Genomic DNA, 25,778 nt, shown 5'->3' on the forward strand with positions numbered 1-25,778 from the left:
ATCTTTAAAGCAGAATTCCAGGAATTCAGGCACTCTATAAAAAGTGCAGACATGTTAAGTCCAAGGAGGTGCATGGTATCTCCTAAACATATCGCTATTATTTATATCTGATAGGTATATGAGTTTGCCAGAGCATACACTGACATTTGGGGATGTGAGATTGGAGACAGAGGCACACAGAGCAGCTGCACCCGCCCCTCCCCTGTGCTGCCCATTCAGAGAAGCCTTTGTATTTGGTGAATGGGTTCACCTAATACAGTGGTTCTCAACCCCTTTGGGGGTCAAACGACCCTTTCACAGGGTTCGCCTAAGATCATCGGAAAACACATATTTCCGATGTGTAAAGAGCAGCTGCTGTGTAGAAAGCAGCTACTGCGTTAAAAGCAGCTACTGCCTTCAAAGCAGCTACTGCCTTCAAAGCAGCTACTGCCTTCAAAGCAGCTACTGCCTTCAAAGCAGCTACTGCCTTCAAAGCAGCTACTGCCTTCAAAGCAGCTACTGCCTTCAAAGCAGCTACTGCCTTCAAAGCAGCTACTGCCTTCAAAGCAGCTACTGCCTTCAAAGCAGCTACTGCCTTCAAAGCAGCTACTGCGTTGAAAGCAGCTACTGCCTTCAAAGCAGCTACTGCGTTGAAAGCAGCTACTGCGTTGAAAGCAGCTACTGTGTTGAAAGCAGCAGCATTGGAGGTAAAACAACACTATGAATTATAATTACTGGGTAAATAATTTTATGGTTGGGGGTCACCACAACATGAGGAACTGTATTAAAGGTTTGCAGCATTAGGAAGGTTGAGAACCACTGACCTAATACAAAGGCTTCTGTGATTGGGCAGGCATAGCAGATGCACAGACTTCAATGTTGTAGAGATAGGAAGCATCAGCGTCAGGCTCCCAGTTATAGCCATCACCCAGGAGTGCAATAAAAAGGTCAGATGTAAAAACAAGAGAAGCCCAGATGATGTCCTGCACCTCCTAAGACTTAACTCATAGTGTGTCTTCACTTTTTTACAAAAGAGCTGAATTCTTGGAACTCAACTTTAAATAAAACAGATGACATCGTTTTTCAATACTACTCTGTTTTTTTACATGAAATAATTTTAGAGCACTTCTGCTGTACACCAAAGACGCATAACCTGTGAATTATCCCTTCATTGTTACACGGAGATTGGGCACCAACCACTTGCAAACATCGCCATTGTCCGTAGCCTGAGAAGCTACAGCCTGCTGCCAACGTGTGCACACGTGAAAGGTTGAATGGCACTGCTGCTCCCCACGTACCGCAACAGCAGGCACTGCTTTGTCAAGCCACGGAAAAGGAAAAGCAAAGAAAACTGCAGGGCGAACAGCAACACAAGACCACAAAAACTTTCCAGGTGACTACTACAGAGCAGTGAAGATCAGACAGTGTCTTCTTTTTGGGTTATGTCCCAGGAAGGTCCCGACACTGCTATGGCCAAGTTGCAGGGTACATTTAGATCGATCTATGGAGGCCAGATCCTCAAGATTAATACATTTTGCTGCTAACAGCTGCGCGGCAAAGCGTGCCAACGGCCCGCTCCGTATAAATGGCCGACAATCTCCTCTGTGCCATTATGAAGAACAAGTTGGCGCCTTTCTCGGGAAGATCATCAAGGTAGATTACCTTGGAGTTTCACAACTAAAGACTTACAGGTGTTGAATTATCCTTTATTACGGGCAAACTTCTGCCTTTAACAAGACACGCCGGCAAAAACGAATGATCTCGGCTGTGAATTATTCATGAGCATTTTGCAGCGTGCCCGGGGCGTCATCCGTGGCCTTTTCCAGGTCATACGACACCAATTAGAGCAGAATTTTAAATTATTCAATAAGCTGAACTCTCCTGTCGTTTAACATATAGATATCAGTGCAGTAAACAAGTTAAAGCTAATGTGCCCTGGGGGTTTGCCGCGCTCAGCCTTAGGCTCCGAGGCTGCCTCTGGAACAGACAGCGAGAAGGAAAACACTTGCAATGTTTTAATAAGTTCTTAGGCGCCCCTTCGGGAGCCATGCGCGGCTCCTGCTCCCCGTATCCGAATAAAATGATTAAGGTTATTACCAGCGAGTTTCTTAAAGAAGAGGCGCCAAACAAAGGAAGGGGGGGGGGGGGGAGAGAGGAAATGAGTAGAATAGTTTTTGCATGTAAACTTTATATTGGCACACCTGCAAAGAAGATGAAATTGCTCTGAATTTCAGTTTCAGCAACATCAGGAGGATGCTAGGCTGTTGTGAGGAGCTGGGATTGGGAGGCACGCTGAGCCTATATCTACACCAAATACCCAACGCCATATACACCATATTGCCAAATGTATTGGGAAGACCCTCCAAATTATTGGATTTAGGTGTTCCAATCGCCTCCATGGCCACAGAATCAATCAAATCAAGCAGCTAGGCATGCAGACTGCTTCTACAAACATTGGTGAAAGAATGATCGCTTTCAGGAGCTCAGCGACTCCAAGCGTGGTCCCCTGATAGGTGGTCACCTGTGCAATAAGTCCATCCGTGACATTTCCTGGCTACTAAATATTCCACGCTCAACTGTTAGTGGGATTATAAAAGTAGAAGCAACTGGGAACAACAGCAACTCAGCCACCAAGTGGTAGGCCACGTCACATGACAGAGCGGGGGCAGCGCATGCTGAAGCGCACAGTGTGCAGAAATCGCCAACTGTCTGCAGAGTCAATAGCTAAAGACCTCCAAACTTGGTGTGGCCTTCAGATTTGAATAGTGTGTAGAGAGTTTCATGGAATGGGTTTCCATGGCCGAGCAGCTGCATCCAAGCCAGAACTTGAGAGTCCTGACCTCAACCCGATACAACACCTTTGGGATGAATTAGAGCGGAGACTGCGAGCCAGGCCTCCTCCCCCGACATCAGTGCCTGACCTGACAAATGTGCTTCTGGAAGAATGGTCCAACCTTCCCATAGACACCCTCCTAAACCTTGTGGACGGCCTTCCCAGAAGAGTTGAAGCTGTTATAGCTGCAAAGGGCGGGGCCAACTCAATATTGAACCTTACGGACCAAGACTGGGGGGCCATTAAAGTTCATGTGCGTGGAAAGGTTGGCGGCCCAATACTTTTGGAAATATAGTGTATATGGCCAAACATATATAGAAACCTATTACAACGACTATATGCCCAAAAGTATGAGGACACCCTTTCAAATGAGTACAGGTGCTATCAATGCTTATTGTTTTAGAAGGTGATGTCCAACTAGCTCATGTAGGTATGAGGTGTCCACTCACATTTAATCTTACAGTGTACCCTCCTAATATGGAATTATCAACTTTAAGGTACCCATTTTTTATTCTATATTTTAGGACTCAGCACCCCCCCCCCCCCTTCGTTTTCTATTCCATCAACCACTGGTACTGTCAGGATGGAGGAAATTAAATAAATCACTGCAATTTGCAGTTCAGTTTTGGGCACCAATTCACAAAAAGAGAATAAGGGGGGATATGATCTCCATGTATAATACATAAGGGGGGGGATATGAGCTCCATGTATAATACATAAGGGGGGGGGGATATGAGCTCCATGTATAATACATAAGGGGGGGGGGATATGATCTCCATGTATAATACATAAGGGGGGGGGGGGGATATGAGCTCCATGTATAATACATAAGGGGGGGGATATGAGCTCCATGTATAATACATAAGGGGGGGGGGGATATGATCACCATGTATAATACATAAGGGGGGATATGATCTCCATGTATAATACATAAGGGGGATATGATCTCCATGTATAATACATAAGGGGGATATGATCTCCATGTATAATACATAAGGGGGGGATATGATCTCCATGTATAATACATAAGGGGGGATATGATCTCCATGTATAATACATAAGGGGGGATATGATCTCCATGTATAATACATAAGGGGGGACATGATCACCATGTATAATACATAAGGGGGGGATATGATCTCCATGTATAATACATAAGGGGTGATATGATCTCCATGTATAATACATAAGGGGGGACATGATCACCATGTATAATACATAAGGGGGGGGATATGAGCTCCATGTATAATACATAAGGGGGGGGATATGAGCTCCATGTATAATACATAAGGGGGGGGGATATGATCTCCATGTATAATACATAAGGGGGATATGATCTCCATGTATAATACATAAGGGGGGATATGATCTCCATGTATAATACATAAGGGGGGATATGATCTCCATGTATAATACATAAGGGGGATATGATCTCCATGTATAATACATAAGGGGGGGATATGATCTCCATGTATAATACATAAGGGGGGATATGATCTCCATGTATAATACATAAGGGGGGATATGATCTCCATGTATAATACATAAGGGGGGACATGATCACCATGTATAATACATAAGGGGGGGATATGATCTCCATGTATAATACATAAGGGGGGATATGATCTCCATGTATAATACATAAGGGGGGACATGATCACCATGTATAATACATAAGGGGGGGGATATGAGCTCCATGTATAATACATAAGGGGGGGGATATGAGCTCCATGTATAATACATAAGGGGGGGGGATATGATCTCCATGTATAATACATAAGGGGGGGGATATGATCTCCATGTATAATACATAAGGGGGGATATGATCACCATGTATAATACATAAGGGGGATATGATCTCCATGTATAATACATAAGGGGGGATATGATCTCCATGTATAATACATAAGGGGGGATATGATCTCCATGTATAATACATAAGGGGGGATATGATCACCATGTATAATACATAAGGGGGATATGATCTCCATGTATAATACATAAGGGGGATATGATCACCATGTATAATACATAAGGGGGATATGATCTCCATGTATAATACATAAGGGGGGGTATGATCTCCATGTATAATACATAAGGGGGGGTATGATCTCCATGTATAATACATAAGGGGGATATGATCACCATGTATAATACATAAGGGGGATATGATCTCCATGTATAATACATAAGGGGGGGATATGATCTCCATGTATAATACATAAGGGGGGATATGATCTCCATGTATAATACATAAGGGGGGATATGATCACCATGTATAATACATAAGGGGGGGATATGATCTCCATGTATAATACATAAGGGGGGATATGATCTCCATGTATAATACATAAGGGGGGACATGATCACCATGTATAATACATAAGGGGGGGGATATGAGCTCCATGTATAATACATAAGGGGGGGGATATGAGCTCCATGTATAATACATAAGGGGGGGGATATGATCTCCATGTATAATACATAAGGGGGGATATGATCACCATGTATAATACATAAGGGGGATATGATCTCCATGTATAATACATAAGGGGGGATATGATCTCCATGTATAATACATAAGGGGGGATATGATCTCCATGTATAATACATAAGGGGGGATATGATCACCATGTATAATACATAAGGGGGGATATGATCTCCATGTATAATACATAAGGGGGGATATGATCTCCATGTATAATACATAAGGAGGGATATGATCTCCATGTATAATACATAAGGGGGGATATGATCACCATGTATAATACATAAGGGGGGATATGATCTCCATGTATAATACATAAGGGGGGATATGATCTCCATGTATAATACATAAGGGGGGATATGATCACCATGTATAATACATAAGGGGGGGATATGATCTCCATGTATAATACATAAGGGGGGATATGATCTCCATGTATAATACATAAGGGGGATATGATCACCATGTATAACACATAAAGGGGGATATGATCTCCATGTATAATACATAAGGGGGATATGATCACCATGTATAATACATAAGGGGGATATGATCTCCATGTATAATACATAAGGGGGGGATATGATCTCCATGTATAATACATAAGGGGGATATGATCACCATGTATAATACATAAGGGGGATATGATCTCCATGTATAATACATAAGGGGGGGATATGATCTCCATGTATAATACATAAGGGGGGGATATGATCACCATGTATAATACATAAGGGGGGATATGATCACCATGTATAATACATAAGGGGGGATATGATCACCATGTATAATACATAAGGGGGGATATGATCTCCATGTATAATACATAAGGGGGGATATGATCACCATGTAAAATACATAAGGGGGGATATGATCTCCATGTATAATACATAAGGGGGATATGATCTCCATGTATAATACATAAGGGGGGATATGATCTCCATGTATAATACATAAGGGGGGACATGATCACCATGTATAATACATAAGGGGGGGATATGATCTCCATGTATAATACATAAGGGGGGATATGATCTCCATGTATAATACATAAGGGGGGACATGATCACCATGTATAATACATAAGGGGGGGATATGATCACCATGTATAATACATAAGGGGGGATATGATCTCCATGTATAATACATAAGGGGGATATGATCACCATATATAATACATAAGGGGGGATATGATCTCCATGTATAATACATAAAGGGGATATGATCTCCATGTATAATACATAAGGGGGGATATGATCACCATGTATAATACATAAGGGGGGATATGATCTCCATGTATAATACATAAGGGGGGATATGATCTCCATGTATAATACATAAGGGGGATATGATCTCCATGTATAATACATAAGGGGGATATGATCTCCATGTATAATACATAAGGGGGGATATGATCACCATGTATAATACATAAGGGGGGATATGATCACCATGTATAATACATAAGGGGGGATATGATCTCCATGTATAATACATAAGGGGGATATGATCACCATGTATAACACATAAAGGGGGATATGATCTCCATGTATAATACATAAGGGGGGATATGATCACCATGTATAATACATAAGGGGGGGATATGATCTCCATGTATAATACATAAGGGGGGGATATGATCTCCATGTATAATACATAAGGGGGGATATGATCTCCATGTATAATACATAAGGGGGGGACATGATCTCCATGTATAATACATAAGGGGGGGATATGATCTCCATGTATAATACATAAGGGGGGGATATGATCTCCATGTATAAATACATCAGTGGTTCATATAGTGAACTCGGTGTAGTTATCCCCCCTGAGGTCATCACAGAGGACAAGGGGGCACACTTTACGTCTGGAGGAAAATAAAGGAATCTCCAAACGTGGAAAGGTTTCTTCACAGTGAGAGCTGTGAAAATGTGGAATAGACTCCCTCAAGAGTTGGTTGTGGCCAGCTCAGTGAATTGCTGTAGGAAAGTCCTGGATTGTTTCTTGGATACACAGAATATAACTGGATATAACATTTATAGGTAAAGCTGATCCAGGGAATATCCGTTTGCCTCTCGGGGGATCAGGAAGGAATGCTTTCCCCTGCAGGAGCAAATTGGATCATGCTTTGCTGGGTTTTTTGCCTTCCTCTGGATCAACTGTGGGTGTAGGATTATAACTTTTTTTTTATTGGTTGAACTGGATGGACTTTTTGTCTTTTTTCAGCCAGACTATGTAACTATGTAATTAAATGTCTTTAGACATATACTTTACATTTTTGCTGAGTTTAGAGCTGCTTTAATTTCACCACGTTATGACTATTCCATCATTTTGCCACAGCAATGAAAGTAGCCGTTCCATTTAAAAAAAAAAAATGTAATGGTTGAACTGGATGGACTTTTGTTTTTTTTTCAGCCAGATGAACTATGTGACATGCTCCCCCATACCTGAGGTCCCATACCTGAGGTTGTATTTGATTCCTCTCAAAAAAAAGATCTGCAATGCAGCAGCGTTGGAATGGAGGCTTTTGAATGGGTTAAGTTTTGCGGTGTTACTGGCTCGTGAACGCGACCTGTTGAATTTTACCTCGTTCCGGGCAGTGTGTAGCAATATAGCCTATAGCCTCTGGCCATGTTATCTTGCATCTCGCAGGTCAGAAAAAATGTAGCTTAACCACAGCCTCTCACCGGTCTGTGTAAGGCCTTTTTCACACATATGGTCCGATCGAGTCCACCTGCCCATTTTTCAGGCAGACCCAACTGGACCCTCCATTCTCTATGGAGCAGCGGGTGTAAACGGACTTATATCCGTTTACACTCGCCTACATCCAATCTGATAAGTCAAAAACAGATGACCTGTTCTTTTCCGTCTGAGCTGATCGGATGGCAGTTGAGTGTAAATGTACAGGTGGTCTGCTTACATCCGACCACCAGAGGAGAGCGGGCACGGACCTGTCATCGCCTGCTCAGCGGACAGATCCCCTGCTGAGTAAGTGGATCGCAGATGGAGCCTAAACGAGGTCCTAAAGGGCAAAGTGATGGCCTTTAAAAAAAAAAATGGAATAAGGCACAGGAATGAAATGAACACATGTAAAGCTGCCCATAGATGAACTGAAATGAGTCTGGGTTTGCAAGGAGTGGCTGAACTTCAATCCAATTGTGGCCATTCCCACTCAACAGAAGTCTAAATCGAACCATTGACTTCTGTTGAATGGAACTGTTGTAAAATGCTTTTCGATCAGCTGGCTGCAGCCATTGATCACTGTATTCTGACAGCGGAGGAGTCCTGCCATCAGGATACAATGGCACAGCAGGGAGGATGCTTCCACCCATCTCACACGTGTTGCTTTTTTTCGATCAGCCCTCCAACCGAAAAAACAAGGCATCTACAGCCGATTTTAGCCTCTTAGGAGTCGGGGCTACAGTATTGTCTTTCAGACCCCTATATACTGTATGGAATATGTCAACAAAGTCACAGCACTGGTAGCCAAGTCAGAGAAATCGTCTCATCTCTGGTACAGGCCTTCAGCAGGTAAGAGGTTACGGCCTGGACAGGCAACAGAGAGGTGAGCAGGCAGCTAACACGGGCTGATTAGTGTGTGTAAGGATCACAGGAAAGGGTTTGTCAGTTCTAAATAAAACCCAAAAGACCTTTCCGATTCATTTTACCCAGGAACACAATCTTTGCAGATTCCAGGGGGATCAGACGCAGGGCAATTAATTATTGTCCTCAAAGGTCAAGAACTGCTCCCGACAATGAACCCAGGAAATGTCACACAAGTCTCCGGGATGCAGAAGACACTGGAAGAAACTGTACAAAGTTATAGTAGGAAAACAAAAACCCTCCAAATTATTTTTTTCCCACTAAATTCTAACAAATTCATAATGTGTGTGTTTATTTTTTTCCTTAACCCCCCTAGCGGTATTCCCGAGTGTAGTTCGGGGTTACCTTTCAGTACCAAAAGCGGTAACCCTGAGCTACACTCGGAATTACCCTGCAGAGTTGCTCTGGGATTCCCTCCAGCACTTACCTTGTCCTGCACTTCCGTGATGTCCCTCCTGCGGCATCCCCGGCCATCTCCTCTGGCCGATGCCGGCATCCGTATTCCGGGTTCAGTTCCCTGCGAGCGTCGGGACGTACGGGGGACGGAACCAGCGGGAAATTTAAAATTAACCAATTAACCCATTAACGGTGCGAAAATCGTCCGATTGTTTTTTATCTATGGCCTGCATTACTCATGTGCTTTCTTCTCCCACGCTCCAGCACGGCGGTCACATGATCGGGAAAGGTCCAGATCGAAAGAGGAGATCGGGACCTTTCTGAGAGTACCGGACATGTGTGCTGGGAGCGCGCAGGGCGTGCGCTCTCGGCACATATGTCCTTTTTTAATAGAACGCAAATGTCTAGGCCCAGATGCCGGGAGGTCGCTCATTTGTGTGCGTCCGGCATGAAGAGGTTAAAACCATTTCTTGTGAGGCCAGGGTGTCAAGAACACACCCCTGAGAGCTTGCCATCACACATGCCTGGCCTCACCCCTGCTGTGAGAAGGGGAGGACAAAAAAAAATTAAGGGATCATTCACACAGGAAGTTGTAAGCGGTAAAAATTAGGCAACTGAGTCACAGGTTTACCAACTCCCAGGCCACCCCAGTTCAGCTTCAAAGGCGGCCAAATGAGTACACATGCCACAGCTGTGATTCTTTGCTTAGCAGGCAGTGCCGCCACCAAATACAACCCATTCAAGTGGATAGGGCCGTGCTTTAACGGTGTAAAATGCACATTGCTGTGGGCTTTCCAAAGTTAAAGCAGGCAGTGAGGAGGCCACATATGATCCACCAGCCATCTGTCAACTCTACCTGGAAAAATAGTTGTCTCAGCAGGACCTATCACACGATGTTTACATTTCTTGTGAACGCAATACAAGTGATTAAAAAAAAAATTAAAGAAACAGTAGAAAGATAAAAAACATTCTAATACAATAAATAATATTAATTAAAAAAAAAAATTGTATTTAGTCCCCTTTACTCGGATACCCCTAACTAAAATCTAGTGGAATCAGTTGCCTTCAGAATTTACTTAATTGGTAAATAGAGTCCATTTGTGTGTCATGTAATCTCAGTATAAATAAAGCTGTTCTGTGAAGCCCTCAGAGGTTTGTTAGAGAACATTAGTGAACAAACAGCATCATGAAGGCCAAGGAACACACCAGACAGGTCAGGGATAAAATTGTGGAGAAGTTTAAAGCAGGGTTAGGTTATAAAAAAATATTCCAAGATTTGAACATTTCACAGAGCACTGTTCAATCCATCATCTGAAAATGGAAAGAGTATGGCACAACTGCAAACCTACCAAGACATGACCGTCCACCTAAACTGACAGGCCGGGCAAGGAGAGAATTCATCAGAGAAGCCAAGAGGCCCATGGGAACTCTGGAAGAGTTGCAGAGATCCACAGCTCAGGTGGGAGAATCTGTCCATAGGAAGTTCAGTTTTCGAGAAGCCATGTGGGGGACACAGTAAACATTTGGAAGAAGGTGATCTGGTCAGATGAGACTAAAACTGAACTTTTTGGCCTAAAAGCAAAACAATGCACTCACCCTGAACACACCATCCCCACCGTGAAACATGGTGGTGGCAGCATCATGTTATTCAGCAGGGACAGGCAAGCTGGTTAAAAGTTGATGGGGAGATGGAAGGAGCCACATACAGGGCAATCTTAGAAGAAATCCTGTTAAGAGTCTGCAAAAGACTTGAGACCGGGGCGGAGGTTCCCCTACCAGCAAGGCAATGACCCTAGAGATACAGTCAGAGCTACAGTGGAATGGTTCAGATCAAAGCATCTTCATGTGTTAGAATGGCCCAGTCACAGTCCAGACCTAAATCCAATGGAGAATCTGTGGCAAGACTTGCAAATTGCTGTTCCCAGACGCTCTCCATCCAATCTGACTGAGCTTGAGCGATTCTGCAAAGAAGAATGGGCAGAAATGTCCCTTTCTAGATGTGCAAAGCTGGTACAGACTTCCCCAAAAGACTTGCAACTGGAATTGCAGTGAAAGGGGGCCCTACAAAGTATTGACTCCGAGGAGATAAATACAAATGCCGCAACACTTTCCACATTTCAAAAACATTATTGAAAACCATTTCTCATTTTCCTTCCACTTTACAATGATGTGCCACTTTGTGTTGGTCTATCACATCAAATCCCAATAAATACATTTTACGTTTTTGGTTGTAACATGACAAAATGTGGAAAATTTTAAGGGGTATGAATACTTTTTCAAGGCACTGTATTGAAAATGTTATACAAAATAAGAAAGACCTAAGAAAACAAGGCTTTAAAAATAAATAAATAATAAGTGGTGTGCAAAGGAGACTCTTGCTCAGGTGACCTAGGTCTAAGCATTAGTTTGGAGATATTTTTTCTAACCTCCTGTTGTGAAGAGAGGCCACGAAGTGAAGGGAAATCTCTGCAACTGGATGCAAATAGCAAATCAAAACAGGCAATTTAACCATTGCTTACTGTATCAAAAATGGAAAAAAAAATGGATTTAGGTATACTTTAGCCACTCACCTACAGGGCACTTTTACCTCCTTCCTGCCCAGGCCAATGTTCAGCGCTGTCACACTTTGACAATTGCGCGGTCATGCAACACTGTACCCATATGACAATTTTATCATTTTTTTTAGACAGATAGAGATTTCTTTTGGTGGTATTTAATCACCTCGGGGTTTTTTATTTTTTTGCTAAACAAACCAAAAACAGAAAATTTTGAAAAAAAAAAAGTTTTTCCTTAGTTTTGGTTTTAAAATTTTGTAGATAAGTGATTTTTCTCCTTCATGAATGTGCGATAATGAGGCTGCACTGATGGGCACTGATAGGCTACACTGATGAGGAGGCACTGATGGGCATTGACAAGCATCACTGATGGGCACTGAAAGGCAGCACTGATAGGTGGCACTGACTGGCACTGATAGGCGGAACTGACTGGCACAGTTAGGTGGCACTGATAGGCAACACTGACGGGCACTGATAGGTGGCACTGAAGCGTACTGATAGGCGGCAGTGATTGGCAGAACCGATAGGTGGCACTGATATGTGGCATTGATGTGCACTGGTAGGCACTGATATGTGGCATTGATGTGCACTGGTAGGCACTGATATGTGGCATGGACGTGCACTGGTAGGCACTGATATGTGGCATTGACGTGACACTGATGGGCACTGGCAGGTGGCACTGAGGAGCACTGACAGCTGGCATTGATGGACACTGACAGGTGGCACTGCTGGGCCTACACTGATCATCAGTGCCCTGGGGATCAGTGTATATGTCCCCTCCGAGGAATGCCGATTACCGGCTCTCCTCTCCTCTGTCAGTGTGACAGCTCGTGAGAAGAGAAATGCCGACAAGCGGCATTTCCCTATTTACATGCGATCAGCTGTGATTGGACTCAGCTGATCACACGACCGAGCCAACATCTTCGGCTCTTTCCATTGATCGGTGATCCGCTGTGTCCGAGGGACACAGCGCACCACCGATCACCGCGCTGCACGCTCCCGGAGCCATGCATGCGCGGTTAGAGTCGGAGGACGTCAGAACGAGAGAACCGCCTTGCACCCGTCATTACCTTATATGGTGGGCAAGAGGTGGTTAAAAACACTACTTTTCTCCTGAGCTTTTAATCTGCAGGTTTCATTCTACCATTCTGCAGCAGAGCCTCTCCGCCTGTTTCCTGCAGGTTAGTGGGCAGGCAGCACAAGCTGAGCGGGGTCTATTAACTTTCACTCCCGAGTGTTTAGCTTCAGAAACCCCTCACTGATCACATCCAACCCGTCTAATATATAAGGTAAGCTTAAGAACATCAAACTTTCCAGAAAGATGCAAAAATATGTGCCATTTAATTGGCTTTGATGTTAAAAAGTACAGATTCCTTTAAACTTCTGAGCTCATCAGCCAGAACATTCATGAAGGGAATTTTTTTTTTTTACCTAAAAGAGAAGACAAAAAAAGATTTTTTTTTTTTTTTTTTTTCAACTCGCTGGTAACTTTTGCAGCTGCTGATTAGAAAAACGCCTTTAATTTCCTCCAGCTAAAAACACGCGGGCGCAGGCTCGGAAGTAATGGAGGTGTTGAGGGAACGCAGCGGGACACCCAGTAATTATACTCCTCCTGCAACTATTAAAAGTCATTATACAGCACATGATGAATTGCAGCACGCCAGAAAAACAGACAAGAGTCCTATTGCAACATCGGAAGGGTCAAAATCAAATAATTAAAGTATTTGTAAAGCTGGTGACTCCAATAAGTAATTAAAGTGATAAAGGCGCACGCATCGAGCAAAAATGTAAATAGGACAAGCACTTCATTTACAGCTCCCAGTACAAACACGCGTAAAAGGAAAAGGAACGGTGAATTCAAGAGAAGGCCTTGGGATAGTATAATCCAGGGCTTAATATTTCGAGTCTAGACCTACTAGCCAGGCAGAAACCTTACTCTCCACCAGTTGCCCCACCCAACCTTCCCCCAAGGAGGTGTAGAGCGGGCCTCGCGTCCCCCAAGGTGGTGTAGAGCGGGCCTCGCGCCCTCCAAGGTGGTGGAGAGCGGGCCTCGCGTCCCCCAAGGCGGTGGAGAGCAGGCCTCTCCTCGTGTCCCCCAAGGCGGTGGAGAGCAGGCCTCTCCTCGTGTCCCCCAAGGCGGTGGAGAGCAGGCCTCTCCTCGTGTCCCCCAAGGCGGTGGAGAGCAGGCCTCTCCTCGTGTCCCCCAAGGCGGTGGAGAGCAGGCCTCTCCTCGTGTCCCCCAAGGCGGTGGAGAGCAGGCCTCTCCTCGTGTCCCCCAAGGCGGTGGAGAGCAGGCCTCTCCTCGTGTCCCCCAAGGCGGTGGAGAGCAGGCCTCTCCTCGTGTCCCCCAAGGCGGTGGAGAGCAGGCCTCTCCTAGTGTCCCCCAAGGCGGTGGAGAGCAGGCCTCTCCTAGTGTCCCCCAAGGCGGTGGAGAGCAGGCCTCTCCTAGTGTCCCCCAAGGCGGTGGAGAGCAGGCCTCTCCTAGTGTCCCCCAAGGTGGTGGAGAGCAGGCCTCTCCTCGTGTCCCCTTAAGGCGGTGGAGAGCAGGCCTCTCCTCGTGTCCCCCAAGGCGGTGGAGAGCAGGCCTCTCCTCGTGTCCCCCAAGGCGGTGGAGAGCAGGCCTCTCCTCGTGTCCCCCAAGGCGGTGGAGAGCAGGCCTCTCCTCGTGTCCCCCGCGACGAAGAAACCGGAAGTCGGAACCGGAAGTCGACTACACAACGAGGCTTGGAGCGCAAGTGGAATGCAAATAGATCCCCGGGGTCTGGGGATCACATTGCAAGCCACCCGCTTCATCTGTGCTAGCCACAAAGGAATTTCCCCTCACATTTGGCGAGTGGAAATTTCAAGCCCTGGTAATCTACACCCTGCAACCAGCAAACAAAAATATATAAAAACACAGCAGCAACACACAACTAATGGGCAGTTGCCACCATAAATTATAAGCCATAGGTCTTTTCTACCCATTTTTTTTCCCCGAAAAATAAAAAAAAGCTCTTTTTGGATTGCAACAAGAACCGTTTTCATAATGTGATCTGTACTTCAAAAGGAAAAAAAAAAAAGTATATCACACTGAGTGAAATAGGTCTTCAAAGTCCATGTCCAAGCAAACTAAACCACCCTTCTTCCCATTAATTCTATTTCTTCAAAAGAACTTTCCAAGCCCCATTTTAACTCAAGTACACCATTGTGTCCCTCACCGGTACCTCTTCTGGAATTGATTGGTGAACCAATGTTGCAGTCCATGCATGCCAACAACTGGTTCCGCGTTGCCAAGGAACAGTAATGTTGCAGTATTGTGGACCCTATGAGGACGGCTGATGGGAAGTGTGTGGGAGTAAAAGATGTCTCAGGCTTGGGGCTCAGTTGGAGTAAAAAAAACATAACAAAATCACATGGTCAGTAAGAGGCAGAATAGTGCCCCATCCTTGGTGTCAGCGGTAGGAGTAGTGCCCCATCCTTGGCATTAGTGGGAGCAGTAGTGCCCCGTCTTCGGTATCAGTGGGAGGTACAGTGTCCCATTGCTGGTGTCAGTGGGAGGAATAGTGCCCCACCATTGGTGTCAGGGTGAGGAATAGAGCCCCACCATTGGTGTCAGGGGGAGGAATAGAGCCCCACCATTGGTGTCAGGGGGAGGAATAGAGCCCCATCATTGGTGTCAGGGGGAGGAATAGAGCCCCATCATTGGTGTCAGGGGGAGGAATAGAGCCCCATCATTGGTATTAGTTGGAGGAACAGTGCCCCATCGTGGGCGTCAGCGGGAGGAGTAGTGCCCCATCCTTAGCATCAGCGGAAGTAGTGCCCCATCAATCAGTATCAGTGTGAGGTATAGTACCCCATTGCTGGTGTCAGAGGGAGGAATAGTGGTAAAATTAGAAAAATAAGGGGCTTATAAATAGCGCGTATCGCTAAACGTACATTATCTGCCCAGTAACCAAAACACCATACAGCAAAAAGGAACGTGAAAAGAGATTCACAATAAGCGGTTACATTATGGACAGAATGCGATACTCAAAGTAATTAAAAAAATTATGCTTTATTACACAATACACATGTGGACATATAAGTAGTGCCCCGTCTTCGGGATCAGTGGGAGGAATAGCGCCCCATCATTGGTATCAGTGGAATAGTCCCCCATCATTGGTGTCAGTGGGAGGAATAGTGCCCCATCATTGGTATTAGTGGGAGGAATAGTGCCCCATCATTGGTATCAGTGGGAGGAATAGTGCCCCATCATTGGTGTCAGTGGGAGGAATAGTGCCCCGTCATTGGTGTCAGTAGGAGGAATAGTGTCCCATCATTGGTATCAGTGGAAGGAATAGTGCCCCATCATTGGTGTCAGTAGGAGGAATAGTGCCCCATCATTGGTGTCAGTAGGAGGAATAGTGCCCCATCATTGGTGTCAGTGGGAGGAATAGTGCCCCATCATTGGTATCAGCGGGAGGAATAGTGCCCCATCATTGGTGTCAGCGGGAGGATTAGTGTCCCATCATTGGTATCAGTGGGAGGAATAGTGCCCCATCATTGGTATCAGTGGGAGGAATAGTGCCCCATCATTGGTATCAGTGGGAGGAATAGTGCCCCATCATTGGTGTCAGTAGGAGGAATAGTGCCCCATCATTGGTGTCAGTAGGAGGGATAGTGCCCCATCACTGGTATCAGTGGGAGGAATAGTGCCCCATCACTGGTATCAGTGGGAGGAATAGTGCCCCATCATTGGTGTCAGTGGGAGGAATAGTGCCCCATCATTGGTGTCAGTGGGAGGAATAGTGCCCCATCATTGGTGTCAGTGGGAGGAATAGTGCCCCATCATTGGTGTCAGTGGGAGGAATAGTGCCCCATCATTGGTGTCAGTGGGAGGAATAGTGCCCCATCATTGGTGTCAGTAGGAGGAATAGTGCCCCATCATTGGTGTCAATTGGAGGAATAGTGCCCCATGAACCAGATAAAAGGCAAGCAAACAGACGCAGTTTGGAGATCAAATGTCCAAAGGATAGAAGATTCAAGACTGGCATATCACATGACGATGGATTCAAATTAACCATTTTACTTAAAACCCTGTTAAATTAAAATTTTCCTTAATGAAAATATTGATTAATCGAAGGGGAGGAGAATACAAGGGGGAGTAGGAATAGATGTTCAGTGGACAGATTTTATAAAAAAAAATAAAATAAAAAAAAAATCTTATATCAATAAGACACATTGTGTTTCCAATAAAAACAGGCCAGCATTTTGGAACCTAAAAATCCAATAGAACAACACTTTTTACATATGATGCTGCAGCCATTTTATTTTCATTTTGGGCCCACATACTAAAATCAACACTTTAGCCACGAACTTGCACTTAAACCTCCCCTTTCCACCAAAACTACTGCAAATGACAATATTATACATTTTTTATGCTGCACAATATTTGTGCTACTGTTGACCACAATTATAGGAAAAAAAATTTCTGTTAAATATAAAAGATCAGATTGTGTCGAGTGATATGTCAAACCTCAAAATTGCATACACCCCTAAAATGGCAAAACAGCTACAAAACCAAAAATTGTCTGTATAGGTCGGGTGTTTCAAATGCCTTTACAGCTCATACATTAAACGTAAAACATATGATGGACCTAGAATTATTCCTAAGTCCAACATGCAAGGTAATACCCAATATGTATTATGAATGATCTATGAATGGAGGTGGTGGACCTTTCATTCATGCACCCGTCCTCCATTCACAGATCCTTTTTCATTCATGGAAGCTATAGTACTGCTTCTATAAATGAAGGAACGGGCGGAAACGGCGAGGACAGTCAGGGCTCCTCATGAGTAAAGGACAGGTCCATCAGCTCATTTAATCCTCACCGCATTAGAAGATTTTGGCAGATGGAAGATTTCAAACAACTCAGCAAAGGGGACACATTGCTTTAATCTCCAAACACAGAAAGGTTTCTTCACAGTGAGAGCTGTGAAAATGTGGAATAGACTCCTTTCTGGGTTTCCTCCTTTCTGATGCTTTGCCTGAAGTCTGGAACCCATGGACATGACCAAAGACTGGGTTTCCTCCTTTCTGATGCTTTGCCTGAAGTCTGGAACCCATGGACATGACCAAAGACTGGGTTTCCTCCTTTCTGATGCTTTGCCTGAAGTCTGGAACCCATGGACATGACCAAAGACTGGGTTTCCTCCTTCCTGATGCTTTGCCTGAAGTCTGGAACCCATGGATATGACCAAAGACTGGGTTTCCTCCTTTCTGATGCTTTGCCTGAAGTCTGGAACCCATGGACATGACCAAAGACTGGGTTTCCTCCTTTCTGATGCTTTGCCAGGCTCTAACTGCAGCTGTCTTCAGTTGGTCTTTCTGCCTTTAGTTTTCCTTCAGCAAGTGAAATGCATGCTCAATGGGGTTGAGATCAGGTGATTGACTTGACCATTGCAGTATATTCCACTTCTTTTCCTTCAAAAGCTCCTGGGTTGCTTTTGCAGTGTGTTTTTGTCCATCTGTACTGTGAAGCGCCGTCCAATCACCTTTGCTGCATTTGGCTGAATCTGGGCTGACAGTATATCTGTAAACACTTCAGAATTCATCCGGCTGCTTCTGCCTTCTGTCACATCATCAATAAACACCAATGACCCAGTGCCACTGGAAGCCATGCATGTCCATGCCATCACCCTGCCTCCACTCATGCCATCACACTGCCTCCACCATGATTTACAGATGACGTTGTGTGCTTTGGATCATGAGCTGTTCCAAGCCTTCTCCACACCTTTTTCTTCCCGTCATTCTGGTACAGATTCATCTTAGTTTCATCCGTCCAAAGAATGCTTTTCCAGGACTGGTCTGGCTTTTTTAGATCTGTTTTGGCAAAGTCTAATCTGGCTTTTCTAGTCTTCAGGATTATGAATGGTTTGCACCTTGTGGTGAACCCTCTGTATTTGCTCTCGTGAAGTCTTCTCTTGATTGTAGACTTTGACAATGATACGCCCACCTCCTGGAGAGTGTCCTTCACTTGTCTGAATGTTGTGAATGCGTTTTTCTTTACCATAGAGAGGATCCTGCGATCATCCACCACTGTTGTCTGCCGTGGACATCCATGCCTCTTTATGTTGCTGAGCTCACCAGTGCGTTCTTCTTTCCTCAGAATGTGCCAAACTGTTGATTTGGCCGCTCCTAATGTTGCTGCCATCTCTCTGATGGATTTGTTTTTGATGCCTTACAATGACATGTTTCACTTGAATGGACAGCTCCTTTGAAAGCATGATGTAGGTTCACAGCAATAGATTCCAAATGCAAATACCACACTTAGAATCAACTACAGACCTTTTACCGGCTTAATTGATGAAGAAATAGCGATAGAATAGCCCACACCTGGCCATGATTCAACTGCCCAATTACTTTAGAGCCTTTGAAAAAGGGGGGATTGCTACTCTTAAGATTTGTAATTCCTAAAACATTCCTCCAATTTGGATGTACACACCCTCAAATTAAACCTGAGAAAGTAAACTTTCAGCCCATATCCATTATGTAACTATAACTTGAATACGTTTTGGTAAGTACCTGAAAAAAATGAAAATTGTACCGGTGTCCAAATATACAGTTGTGTTCAAAATATTAGCAGTCAGACATCACGTCGGTCGTCACGGCGGTCACATGATCTCTAAACCCCCACCCAATGCTTAAAGGGCCGGGAGGCGCCGGCGTGAAGAGGTTAAAGTCTGTGGCGCAGTCCAATTTTTTCTTTTCTATGATAGCTCACTCTATTGAAGTGCAGTGAAAAAAAAAAAAGAGCAAGCTGCATTTTTCTGCACTGCAAATGCACAGAAATGCATGACAATGCAGTGCGGTGTACATGAAAGCCCAAAGAAAGAAGATGAAAATGACTTCAAAGGAAAGGTGAGCTTACAAAAAAATGCACTGCAAATGCGTGCAAAAGCACAAAAAAAAAACCTGCAAGTCAAGCGCATGTCACTGTAAAAGCCAAAATGCGCAGTAAACAGTTTCTGGTGTGAATGGGACCTACATGCTTCATACAAGCTTGCTGATCACACTGCTCTTATACAAGCTGAAGCCGGGGTGAACTAGGCCTGGAAGTAGACCATGCCTGTCTAACGTGTGACGAGACAAGCACTGTTCTCACCAACGTAAACCCATCCTGAGAACCGCCATGCAGCCATTGCTGGAGTTCATGTAGGCAGGTGGTGCAGGTGCTGAATACATTTTGGCCAAGATTTATGAAGAAATAAAATTTAGCAAATAAATATTCTAAGAAAAACACTTTTTTAAAAAAAAATGTTTGGACATTTTCATTTATATAGCAAAAAAAATAAAAATCCCAGTGGTGAATAAATACCACCAAAATAACGTTTTATCTGTCTAAAAAAAAGCGAAAAAATTCATATGGGTACAGTGTTGCATGACTGCGCAATTGTCATTCAAAGTGTGACAGCGCTGAAAGCTGAAAATTGGCCTGGACAGGAAGGGGGTGAAAGTGTCCGGACTTGAAGTGGTTAACCACTTCCCGACCGGCCGTTGTATATAAACGGCCGGACGGTGGCAGTGCAGGGTCGGGTGGATGTTTATAAACGGCCTCCCCACGCCCTGCTTGTGCGCGCTCCCAGGGAGCACGCAGCACCGCGATCCGGTGCCCGCTGTGTCCTCCGGACACAGTGAAACACCGATCATCGGACGGGACCTCTGTACGAGGTCCCGATCATGTGATCACTGATTGGCCAATCAGTGATCACATGCAGAGTAGTAAGCAAGATGTCACTTCTGACATCATTGCTTACTACGTGTGAAATCTGTGAATGATCACAGAGATCATATGGTACAAGGCTATTCACAACAGCCTTGTACCATGTGACAAGCTGTGACCAATCACAGCTCACTCTGTATTTCTCAATGACTGCAAGAATGCAGACAGTGAGAAAGAGAAATGATTGCTTTTACATCCTATATGGGTGTAAAAGCAATCAGTGTAAAAAAAAAAAATCTTCATCACCCACCACAAGTAGTACAGTGTCACCATGGTGACACTGTACTGCTAGGGTGACAGTATGTAGAAAAAAAAAATAAAATAAAAATGTAAAAAAAAATATTTAAAAATTATAATTTTTGGTTATAAACTAATTTGGATTTTTTTTTTTTTACAAAAAAGATAACGGAATAAATTTTGGCCAAGATTTATGATGAAATATTATTTGTTTGCAAAATTTAAAAAAAAAACAAAACTTTTTTTCAAAATTTTTGGACATTATCATTTACATAGCAAAAAAAATAAAAATCCCAGCAGTGAATAAATACCACCAAAATAATGCTTTATCTGTCTCAAAAAAATGGTAAAAAATTCATTTGGGTACAGTGTGGCATGCGCAATTGTCATTCAAAGTGTGTAGCGCTGAAAGCTGAAAATTGCCCTGGTCAGGAAGGGGGTAAAAGTGTCCGGTCTGGAAGTGGTTAAAAAAAAAATATTTTACATTTTAAATAAAAAAAAAAAATAAAAATGTTCTTTTTTAAAAAGGGCAATTTATTCTATATATCAGTTTAGCAAAATGCCCTTAGGGCTTGCCTCTATATCCTAACCAAAGAGAGCGAATATGCAATATTTATGCAGAGCTTTAGCAACAAACGGATTCTCAGGATACCATTTAGAAAGACCGGGCTTCTCCTTCCAACACCTGCAAACACGGCAACTGCTTAGCTACACAAAGTTCCCAAGGAACACGGTGCACGCAGCGTACATCAAGAGCACTTCCCCTCAAACCGAGATTGTTTAGCTCTAATTAAATGCTTCGAGACCTCTGGACTGACCTCTCCAACAGGAGACAAAAGCCAGAGATTGCAAAAGCCAAATGAACCCGACGCTGGAGGGGTGGACGGAAGGCAGCGGGCGCAGTCGCCGTGTCTTATAACTGCAGTGACAAACCTTCGCTCCCCAACCGCCGCTTGGGGGAACGAAAATGCCATTCTCCAAATGTTCAGGTGTAATTTCTTTTTCTCCGCGAGAACGGTATTTAAAAAAACACACACGGCCCCTCCGGGACCTTGTCCGCCAGTGCTGTGCCGCTACGACCCTGTAGCAGCTTTCTGTTTATAGGTCACGGGGGCAGTAAATTATTAAAACGGAACACTGTTCCGTGTGCTGCGTCGAACCACAATTAACGATTACCACGAGAGCGGAAAAAAAAAAAACAGAATAAAAAGAACAAAGTTCTGTCGGTTTTTACGGTTTTCTCCCTCCCCTGGATCTGAGCAGGAGCATTATGAAGATGTCAGATTTTTTTAAAACATTTAAAATTCAAATTGTCTTGAGAACGGATTCATCTAAAATTTATTCGCAGAGACTGATATTTAGCCGGCTGCTATCGGAGCTGATTGCTCTTATATGCGAGCTTTATTCAACTTTCTAAAGGTTTGAGAACACAAAGGATGACATTTCGGGTGCCGGGCTCGAGTGTGTCATTAAAATGAGATTGAAGCAGGAACATTTGCACTTTCTGCGGAGAAAGCTGGGTTTGTTAGGGAGATGGCGGCCGCCGCGGTGGAGGAGGGAGGGGTGGTAAGGACGACGTGTCAGGGAGCCGGAGACTGAGCAGCTCCCCTTATTCTCCGCTGAAGAGCGCCTGCTTCTAGATAACAGTGGCCTGGAAATCATGTTGTGCTTTACTCTGCTGACACCATCTCTACACTCTTTTCACAGCACACATTTCCAGATATTATGGAGTTTATCTGAAAGTTTTTGATGCAGCTTTCACGTTTTTATGTTTCTGCTGTTCCATATTTCTATTGCTGTACATCGTAGTCAGAGATTCTTCCTCTAGTGGCCGTTGGTATGTCAGCACTCTTAGGCCCCATGTACACGGGACGTTTTCTGAACGATGGAAACTGACTGCCGGAAAACGCAGGTTAAAAGATGTTTGTTTAGCCGCGTTTGCATAACGTGTTTGCGTTTAGAAGTGTTTTTTAAAGATAAGCACAGGAGAACCTCCTAAATGCCCAGAATGCACTGAAAAGTGGTAAATTATTAACTATTTCAGACTTTCAGAAAAACAGAGAGTAGAAGCAGAGACAGCAGTATGTGTTGAGATTAGCTTAGGTGCGAGTTGCTCATTAACATTTCTTGTTTCCAAGGTTGGGAAAGGTGTCTGGTAGAGGGAGTCATTAAGGTCACCTGGCAGGGGGTCTTCATGAGGAATTTAAGGTGTGAATGGTCATTAACATATCTTTTGTTTCCAAGGGTGGGAGAGGTCTGAGGTATGAATGGTCATTAACATGTCTTTTGTTTCCAAGGGTGGGAGAGGTCTGAGGTGTGAATGGTCATTAACATGTCTTTTGTTTCCAAGGGTGGGAGAGGTCTGAGGTGTGAATGGTCATTAACATATCTTTTGTTTCCAAGGGTGGGAGAGGTCTGAGGTGTGAATTGGTCATTACAAAGTGTGACAAGCTTGGTAGGAACATCCTGTGTTCAGTGTTTTGTCCATCTGAGTACCTTGAAAACGCTTTGCATGCATTTTTTCATGATGAAAAAAGGCTCTGGACAGCATCAAGAACTGGAAGAGTTAAAAAAAACATTTTCAAATGCAAACGCTTATAAACACGATTTGCCGCGTTTACAAGCGTTTTGCGTTCAAAATGCTGATAAAATTGACTGCTGAACGCAAGTTTTCTGCGTTCAAAAAACAACTGTAAACTCAACTGCCTGTAAACGAAAATGTGTACATGGACACATAGGAAAACATTAACCTCCCTGGAGGTATTCCCGAGTGTAGCTCGGGGTAAAGTTTCAGTACCACAATCGGTAACCCCCCTAAGCTACACTCGGGCTTACCATGCGGCGCTGCTCCGCGATCCCTCGATCACTTACCTTGTCCTGCGCTCCCGCGATGTCCCTCCTGCAGTGTCCCAGGCAATGTAATCCGGCCGATGCTGGCATCTGTCATCCGGGTTCCGTTCCCTGCGACGTCGGGACGTACGGGGGACGGAACGGCGGGAAATTTGAAAATGACAAAAAGTGACATTCACTAAATACACTGAAATCACATCGTATAACATTCCTGTATCAAACCATTTCACATACATTGTGTCCCGAGTGCTTTGTCCGGCGCCCTGCCTGCATTTTTACTGTTCTTTCTGCCTGGAAACTGAGAAACGTCCATGGCGTCCAAAAAGCGTCCCTTTAGGTCAGACGCGGTTTTAGACCGGCTAGAGAACAGCGATAGTAAATCAGAACCACTTGCAGAATTGAGTGATAATGATTGGTGGGGGAAATTCCTCATCAGACACTGAAAACGATTCTGCGACTGAGCTCAGCGATGTGCGAACTTGGCGCTATATTTCACATTTCAGTGTTTTCAGTTTGATTATATTATTGAATTACATTTATTATTATTATATTATTTTTTATGATTATTTATTAAATTATAATTTAGGATTTCGTGTTTCAAGTTTTATCCTCCCCGGGATGTTTACTAGACTCTTGCTCGGACAGATTTCAGTGAGTTATTCCTAAAAATTACAAGCCTACAATAAAAAAAAACGACATATTTCCATGCAAAAAAATGTACCGCTTTGAGCACAGAAATACTGACATAATCAGAGTGCTAGGGAGGTTAAAGTGAGTTCAGGGGCTGCTGAAAAAAAAACTCTGAACAGCTCCTAAACATGAGTTTATCAGCTGCAGTGTACATGAGCCCTTAAGACCGGTTCACACCAGTGCATTTTTTGAAAACGCATGGACAGTAGGTTTTATGGGTTCCGATGGCCTTGTTCAAACCCGTGCGGTCAGTTCCAGTGCAAAAGAAAAACGTAGAACATGCCGCATATTTCCTAAAATAAGCTATACTGGAATGCAATAAAATGCACTGGAATCCACATATCCCTATTTAAGATGAAGAAATAGGGGGGAAAACGCACTGGAACGCATCAAAAACGTGCATGCAAAAAGGCATCCAGACTGAGTTTCTGTGGTGTGAACCGGCCCTTAAACTCTTCACACCGGCCGCACGCAAATGTGCAGCCTCCCAGTGTCTGGGCCTAGACGCCGAGCGGCCACACATTTGCGTGCAATTAAGAAAACCATATGTGCTGAGAGCGCGCGCCCTGCGAGCCCCCAGCACACATCCGGTACTCACGGAAAGGTCCCGGTCTCCTCTTTTGATCGGGACCTTTCCCGATCATGTGACCGCCGTGATGGCGAATCATGGCGGTCACATGACCCTAAAACCCCGCCCCTCTCCTCTTTCGATCGGGACCTTTCCCGATCATGTGACCGCCGTGATGGCGAATCATGGCGGTCACATGACCCTAAAACCCCGCCCCGCCTCCTGGCTTCTGAAACACTTAAAGGGCAGGGAGGCGCCGGCACCAAGGGGGTTAAATACCTCCCCCCCCCTTTTAATAAGTGATCACATTCCTTCTGAATGGCTGTGCATGGGGCAAGGGGCATGCCGGTACAAGTCGCTCCCCCCGGCGCCAAGGGGTTAACATGGGACTAAACTATCCGAGACTCCATTCACGCTTGCGTGACTCCAAAGTCGCACAATTTCCAGTGCGACTTTACACTCTCGCCATCAAAAGTCACCTCAAAAGTAGTGGAGATGCTTTTTCAAAGTCGCACAGATTTAAATGGGTGCCATAGAAAAGAATGGTCTGCGATTTGGTGTCAAAAATCGCATGGCAAGCCGCACAAGTGTGAATGGAGCCTCAATCAACATTAACTATTTTTATTCCTTATGCTGCCAGCTTTAGTGAAAAGATAGGAAAGCAGATTTTATTTACTCTTTTTTTTTTGGTTTTTAAATACATTTCTTCAGGTACTTCTTGGTTTCTGGTCTGGGCCAAATATCATATATCCCAGGAGTCTTCATGGGCATTTTTTTCCTTTCATCTGGAGAAGGGACATTCTCAGCTAAGCACGCCCTCCTGCCCGCATGTCTAAGC

The 25,778-nt window shown here is 44.3% G+C and overlaps 1 protein-coding gene across 1 annotated transcript in view; it reads right to left on the reverse strand.

The window, feature by feature from the left end:
• The window catches only part of LOC149438509 (protein hinderin-like), a gene marked incomplete at its 3' end in the record, with an annotated part of 179,485 nt that overhangs the window by 56,776 nt on the left and 96,931 nt on the right, over window positions 1-25,778 (reverse strand). The gene's annotated exons all lie outside the window — the stretch shown is intronic.

This window comes from Staurois parvus, unplaced genomic scaffold (assembly GCF_062004578.1).
Source record: "Staurois parvus isolate SC_StPar_1 unplaced genomic scaffold, SC_StPar_1.0 ptg001186l, whole genome shotgun sequence".
In the NCBI taxonomy this organism is placed as follows: Eukaryota; Metazoa; Chordata; class Amphibia; order Anura; family Ranidae; genus Staurois; species Staurois parvus.